A 7,613-nucleotide genomic window follows, 5' to 3' on the forward strand; every position below is an offset into this window, starting at 1 on the left:
GATCCAATGACATAGCACCGTTTACGTCTAAACTATCAGAAAACCAGGCCAGGGGCGGTGGCTCATACCTGTAATCCCAACACTGTGGGAGACCGAGGCAGGTGGATCACCTGAGATCAGGAGTTTGAGACCAGCCTGGTCAACATGGCGAAACGCTGTCTCTACTGAAAATACAAAAATTAGCCGGGTGTGGTGGCTCACATCTGTAATCCCAACACTTTGGGAGGCTGAGGTGGGTGGATCACAAGGTCAGGAGATCGAGACCATCCTGGCTAACATGGTGAAACCCTGTCTCTACTAAAAATACAAAAAATTAGCCAGGCGTGGTAGCAAGCACCTGTAGTCCCAGCTACTTGGGAGACTGAGGCAGGAGAACCACTTGAACCCGGGAGGCAGAGGTTGCAGTGAGCCGAGATCACGCCATTGCACTCCAGCCTGGGTAACAAGAGCGAAACTCCGTCTCAAAAAAAAAAAAAAGGAAACCATATTTATTTTGAGTATTGATATTATCAAGTAAGTTCGTTTGTACCACCTACTACAAGAGATTCATAGACCCAGTGTTGTGGGGTCTAAATAAAGGAAAAGTTTGTCTACCTGGGCATGGGGGGTGTGCAGTCAGGGTGGAACGGAAGCCGAGGCATGTGGCTAGGAAGTCCCTGGCTCAGGCAGGACACAAGAAGGAATCCATTCGCTCAGGCAGCAACAAGGGAAAGTGATGCTTCCCTGTGCCCTCGCTGGCCCTCATGATCGTCTTTAAACTTACCAATTATATTAGGGGAGAGTGGCATTGTTTACTAATTAACACTTCTTTGATTGCTAGTGAGGCTGACTCGTTTTCACATGTGTATGTTAATCATTTCTGTTCATTCTTATAATTATCTGTAATTATGTTCATTGCCCATTTTTCCATCGGGTGTTGCGGTTTGTTCATCTCTGTTGACAGTGTTCTTTATTGAGACACTGATGCTTACACATACATTTATATACCCCTGTGATATAAATATACAGCATATAAAGCAAATGGAAACTTCAGGTTTACTATTTACCTTTTCATTGTAATGTCATCTTTAGACATGTAGTCAAATTCTTTTTTTATTATGCTGTTCTATTCGCTTCTACATCTAGAAGTGTCTTAGCTCTAAAAATAGATCGATATGTATCCATTTTTAGCTGTTTTTATAATGCAAGAGTATAGAAGATGAAAACTTTCACTCATAAGTAATAACTTTTATACTTGTGGAACTAATTTTGTTGTATAGAAGAGCCATATGTGCCAAGAATCTCTAAAAAGTTCCCACCATTAACCCAGCAATTCCATTTCTGCAACCCTCTGCAAAGACCCATTTCTCACCCCGGTCACCCCTGAGGCATCAGGTGAGAAGAAGCAGGTGAGACCTGAGGCCTCAGGGTCCCCTCGGTTCATCTCCCTGGACATCCATTGTACTGAAAGCCTTCGGAGGTAGGGCTAAATCAATGACTCATTTAACGAATTAGTAATTGAAGACATTATTTTAACATTAAACATATCAGATCACTTTCAAGAAGAAAGCAACATTCTCCTAAAATTCTAAGAAAAAGGTGAAAACCTCAAAGCTTCTCTTGGGGGTACACTTTGGCAGGATGTCGGAGAATCACTACCACAGTCACACATCTGAGATATCCACCAAGATTTATTTATTTACGATGTTCACTGCAGCACAATTGATTGTGCAAAAAATGGAAACAGTCTGAATATCCAACAGTAGCAAATTGGCTCTATCCACGATGATATGATCTCATATGATCCATTGAAACTGTTTCCGTGAAAATGATTTTAGTTACAATCACTTTTTTCAAAATCTAATGTGATCATGAGAGCATATTGGAAAAAATATCGAGCAGGCAGTCGGCCAAAAGGTTACCAGGGGCAGAACAGCTGAAGGTGGTTATTTTCTCCTTGATACTTTTCTGAACTTCCATTTGCTCCTCAGTGACTTTATGATTTTCCACTCAGAAGAAGAAAGTGTGGAGTTTGCGGCTGCTGTTTGGTTTGGCAGCTCGCTTTGTTTTTGAAAGAGAAGTGGAGCTCAGGGAGCAGTGCTGCTCGCAGAGAGGGCCTCGGGGAGACGCCTGGGAACGGGGCCCCTTCGTGCCTTGTCTGCGTGTTAGGAATAGAGGGGTGTGAATGTTTTTACATCAGTTCTAACACCTTCACCGGCCTGTAGGTTGGAAATAGCTGGACAATGTCTGGTGCGGCCCAGCCTGGGAGGCACGTCCCTCTCCAGCCCCGTGCGACATTCTCAGGGTAACATGGGGTCACAGTTGTCTGCTGCAAGTGTTTGATCAGCTTTATTTCCAAAATGGATCACTCACAGGGCACTGTGATCCCATGTGATCTTCAAAGCCATTTCCTGGTTGGGAAATCTTCACACACAAAGGTCGAGTCCGCTGTCTGTCCAGCGTTGATGGCGCCTGCCACACCTCACGTCTGCGCCCTCTCCTGCCCCTGCCTCGGGACCTTCTGCCCACAGCCAGGTGTGACGGCCAGGGCTGCCACCTCCCGATCAGGCAGCACATGGTTCTGGGACCCCCAGGGACCCAGAGCCATGGGAAAGTAGGCCCCCAAACCTGCCTTCCAGCCAGCCTGCTTAGAGGAAATGCCCCAGCTTTGTTGAACACCTAATTACTGAATGAATATTAAATGATACCATTCTCCACAAAAAAGATTAAAACCCAGAGAGAGATGGGCAAGTCAGGAAAATAAGAATAAAGGGAATTATTCTTCAAGGTAACAGGATATGAAGTGCCCCCAGGCTGGTCCGCTGGAGCATTTAGGACAGCAGAAGAGAGGCCTCTTTATGATCTCCCGGCCTGAAATCCCCTCATCGCTGCCAGCTTCACATGTAACCTGGAACTAGCGGGGGAAGACAGGGAAAGCTGGGGGGTGGGGGGCGCTCCTGTGGCCTGGCTGACCCAGGTCTCGTGGCAGAACATGAAAGACTCCTTCATTTATAATTCCCGGTACTCCCAAGTTGTAAGCCCCAATTTTACACGTGGGTACCTTTTGAGTATTTAAAGATGTGCCAGGTGCGCTGTAGAGAAGCAGCATGGGTGGAGCCCAGGACAGAGAGCGCAGGCCTGAGTGAATCAGCACCACCTCCCACCGGCTCTGTGACCTCGGGCAGGGGACTCAAACTCCCTGTGCTTCAGACTCCACAGCTCCCAAATAGAAAGAATTGCCAGCCTGCCACATAGCTGCTGTCAGGGTTAAATGAGGGAACATCCATAAAGTGCTCGGAATGGGGCACATCCTAAGTGCCACAAAGGGTCAGCAGCTATTATCATCTTGCTCTGATGGGTCGTCATCATGACTATTTTTATCCCCATTTCACAGAAGTGGAAACAGAGGCTCAGCTGAGTCTGATTCCACGGCTCCTTCTTTCTCATCTCCACTTTGCCTCCACCAGTAACACCCGGTGGGGACCCCAGTATGAAATGATCTAACTCCTTACCTTCTTCACTATCTTTTTTCTTTCTTTTTCTGTCTCCCTTCCCCACTCTCTTTCCCATCTGTAAGCCAAAAAATCCAACATCTAGGAAGAGCCAATCATGAAAAAAGTCATCACCCACCAATGTGTGCCTCCAGCCCAGACCTCTCTCCCGACTTCCCAACTTGCATGTCCAACAGCCGACTCCACACTTCAGCCTCAGCGTCTCCCACTCCCTTTGCCCAAGACTAAACTGCTGCTCTTTGCACCCAACTTGCTGCCCCCAAAGACCTCCCCATCCCCAGTGACAGAGACACCACCCTTTGGGCTGCTCCAGCCAAGAGTCCTAGAGTCCCTGTCTATTCTCCTCACTCCCCCTTCCCTGCCTCCAATTGGTCAGGAAGTCCTACTTGCCCTTCCTTCAAAGGAGTCAACCACTTATCATCCTCCTGGATTCCTGAACCAGCTTCCCTGAAGTCTCCGAAGGTCAAGTGGCATCTGTGTTGTACTCAGCCTTCCACACGGCCCTCGTATCAGATACTCAGCACTGACTGCGGGACCCTCACCATGGTCTCTGAGACCCTGTGTGATGCCTTGCCTACCTCTTCCCTCTCCCACTCACGCCTCCTGCTCCCACCATGGTGGCCTCGTTGCCCCAGCTCAGGGGCTTTGTCCCAGCGGCTCCCTTGCCCTGGAACCCGCCTACTGCAGGGAGCTATTTGGCTTCCTGGCACCTCCTCTAAGCTCTATGTCATAGAATGAGAAACGTGTGTTCTTAAAACATGTTGAAAGGGATGCTTTTCTGTCAGTACCCAACGCTTTTCTTTCCTCTTATGCTCGTGATATCTACAAAGGCCATATATGCTCTTCACCTGCATTTAAAAAGCCACTACGGTCCATTCTTCACCCTCGGTTGATTGAGAGCTTCCCCAGAGATGTGAGGCAACCATGTCACCCTGCAGAAGCTAAACAGCACCTCCTTTTTGTAGGAGATCTTTTTGGGGTGCCTCGGGCTCCAACCTGATGGATTTGCACACTCAGGCATTCTCTCGAGGCATGTTCACAGCACATGAAACCCTTCCAAAGACAACTACTAATAGTCTAAAATCCCACCCTCTGTCCAACAATTTCTGAACACTTGGTCTGGACACCTCCCTGCCAAAAACCAAGCTAAATAGGCACACCATGGATCAATAGAGGTTTGCTTTGCTGAACTCAACTTGGGTTGAGTCCTTTCTGCATTTATCATGGTTCTATGCTCATTAAGGGTGACATTTGTTAAAACTGAAAAGTCATTAACCCCAAGGGCAGGATGCCTCGGTTCACAGTGGGGCTATTCCCTGTCCAGAAAAATGAAGGGGCTTTAGTTAAAAGGATTTGAGTGGCTTGCCATCTGGATCTTATTTTGCTTTTTTATTATTTTTAAGAATATTTCCTGTTTCAATGGGTAATGCATCTACATGGTACCAAAAAGTATCAGAAGGGATCGTATTAGCAGTTCCTTCCCTTCCCTCTCTGACAGTCAGTTATTCCCACCAAGGCCTATGAGTTTCCGTTCTTAATAGATGGTTTTATCGTCTTCAAAGGTGACCAGGCAAATACAGCAAATGTGCACTCCCAGCCACACCACAGAGGCTGGCACTCTATAAAACTTGCTCTGTGTCTTCCTTTTTGGTTTAACACTATTCCTTGGAAATTGTTCCCCAACTGGCTGCGTCTCAGTTGTGAAAAGTAGATTTTCACCAGGCAGCACACATCTGTGCTCCATTTTACACTTTAGATGGAGCTAAAGATGTTTCCCTCTCCACCTGAGTTCTGCCAGAAATGTTTCTGAGAATTTGCCTTCAGTCTAAGGACCTGAAACCCCTTGTTCCCAATATAAAGAGTGGAGGGGCCCCATAGATTAAAGTAAGCTCAGTGTTACCAGCACAATTAAAGGGCCTGCCAGCACCTTTAAATTTCCACTAACACTGTATTATTTTTACTCCAAACCCTTTCTTACGTTACAAGGCAGCAACTTCCAAAGAGTAAACCAATTTTAGCAGAGAAAGCACGAGCAACACGCCTGTCCGGTCGGAAGTGCTCAGGAAACAACAGCTTAAGATCATGCACCACCCATATCCTACTTCCCATAGTCAGTAAAAAGAGCACTCAAAAATCCCTCAAAAGACGCAAAGAAACACTAACAGGAGAGTCCAATGCCTGCAGCTCACCAGTTTCCCTCCATCCCCAATTTCTAGGTCATTGCAGCCAGACTTCAGCCCCGGCCTCACCATAGCACCAGGTGTTGCTTCTGGAACCAAGCACTGAGTGGCTTCTAGAATTGAGGCACTACATCAAACCTTCAGAAAGGCCAAGGCCTGTGCTTCTCAAAGTGTGGTCAGTCAAGGGACCCCTGGGAGTTCCAGACACTCTCAGACCCATTCAGGGCCTCCATAAGGTCAAAACTATTTTTATAACAATACTAAGATGTCACCTGCCTTTTCCACTCTTGCTCTCTCAGTGCACAGTGGAGATTTCCAGAAGCTTTACTATATATGGTGGTGCAATAGATTGAGTAGAGGCAGATATGAGAATCCTGCCATCTTCCATTAAGCCAGCTATTAAAGAGACTTGAAAAAATGTAAAATAACACTGCTCTTCTTATTAGACCATTTGTCCTTGAAAATCTACGGTTTTTAAAATAAAAATGTTATGTATATCAACATGTAATAAGTTTGTTATGTTAAATGAATTAATAAATGTTTTTAAATGTTTCAATTCTACTTTCTAACACAGTAAAAAAAAAAAAATTCCCAGCTTGCCGTAATACACACACACCAAGAAAAAGCTCTTTGGTGTCTTCAATAAATTTTGAAAATGTAAAGGGGTCTCAAAAACAAAAAGCTTGAAACCACTGCCTCTACAAGAAATAAAGTTATGCTGATTACCAGCTCATTACCTTGAAGCACTAGGGGGTCAGTGAGACTGTTTTCTCAGGTCACTCTTCCCTGCTTCATTTTCCTAGCACACAGCACAGTGCCTGCATGGGGTGGAGGTCCCATGCATGATGGAGGAAGGGAGGGACGGAGCAAGGAAGGCAGGAGGACCTTTCCACTGACTATTCTCCAATGGCACAACTAGTCATTAGTTGGAAAGAATCCACTCTGAATGAGGACAGGCAAAATCAAGGGCACAGAGCTGTCCTTCCAAGAAGAAAAGGAATAAAGCTTCTCTGTAATTTTAGAGTAGGTTCATCTGGGTTATCCAAACTTTTTAGTGAGTCAAATGTCAATTCTACTTAATCTATAGTGTAAAAAGGTAGCATATACCTCCAATTTCACATTGTGCCCCCTTCAGATTCCAAATATCAAAATTACTACGGAATTTCTGGAATCTTTTCACATGTTCACCTTCTGTTGAGCTGATGATCAGGACATCAAAATATGGTTCCATGCTTGAAATCCTAGAAAGCAGTGACGCTACCAAGCCTATGAAAATTCAAGCTCAAGATCATCAACTCTAAACCCAGAGTTTATTGGAATATTGAATGACAATCGTTTGGACATTTGCAGAAGCAGCTTCGAGACTTTTCGTACAAAAAATCAAGTTTTGCAAAGATCTTCCCACACACTCCTCCCTTCATTCACCCAGAAGTCACCCCATGTCCACGTTCTAATTCTTAGTGCTCTTGGTACCGCCGCGAAGACTCACCTTTGAGTGTTTAGTGTCTACTTAGCTATTGGTTGTGTGTGACTACAACGAAAGCACCCCACCACATTGAAGCAAATGCCCAAGCTCTGATATAAGCATTTTCCCTTGGAACAAAAATGCATTTCTCCTGGCTGGGTGCAAGGGAAAGAGGTTGGACTCTATTTTCAAGCTTCCAGATCCTGAGAGCCTGGCTGGGAAGTCTAGACCAGCAGTGACTCCCTGAGCACCTCCACTAATAGAGGTGGGGACTGGCCCCTTCCCAACAGAATTCCATGCCAATACCTTGCAATGAAAAGAGAAATGCTATTGAATTAGGAAGAGGGTGCCCTCTGCCCTGTCAGTTCCAATGACACCTGTCTTCCAAGTGACCTAATATTCATCGTTTTGAAATTCAAGGACTGGGCAAGGATTGACAATCACGGTCATATTCTATATTCATAGAATGGCGTCTAT

Source organism: Aotus nancymaae, unplaced genomic scaffold (assembly GCF_030222135.1).
Source record: "Aotus nancymaae isolate 86718 unplaced genomic scaffold, 86718_ANA_hifiasm-v0.15.2.pri h1tg000022l_1, whole genome shotgun sequence".
Taxonomy (NCBI): domain Eukaryota; kingdom Metazoa; phylum Chordata; class Mammalia; order Primates; family Aotidae; genus Aotus; species Aotus nancymaae.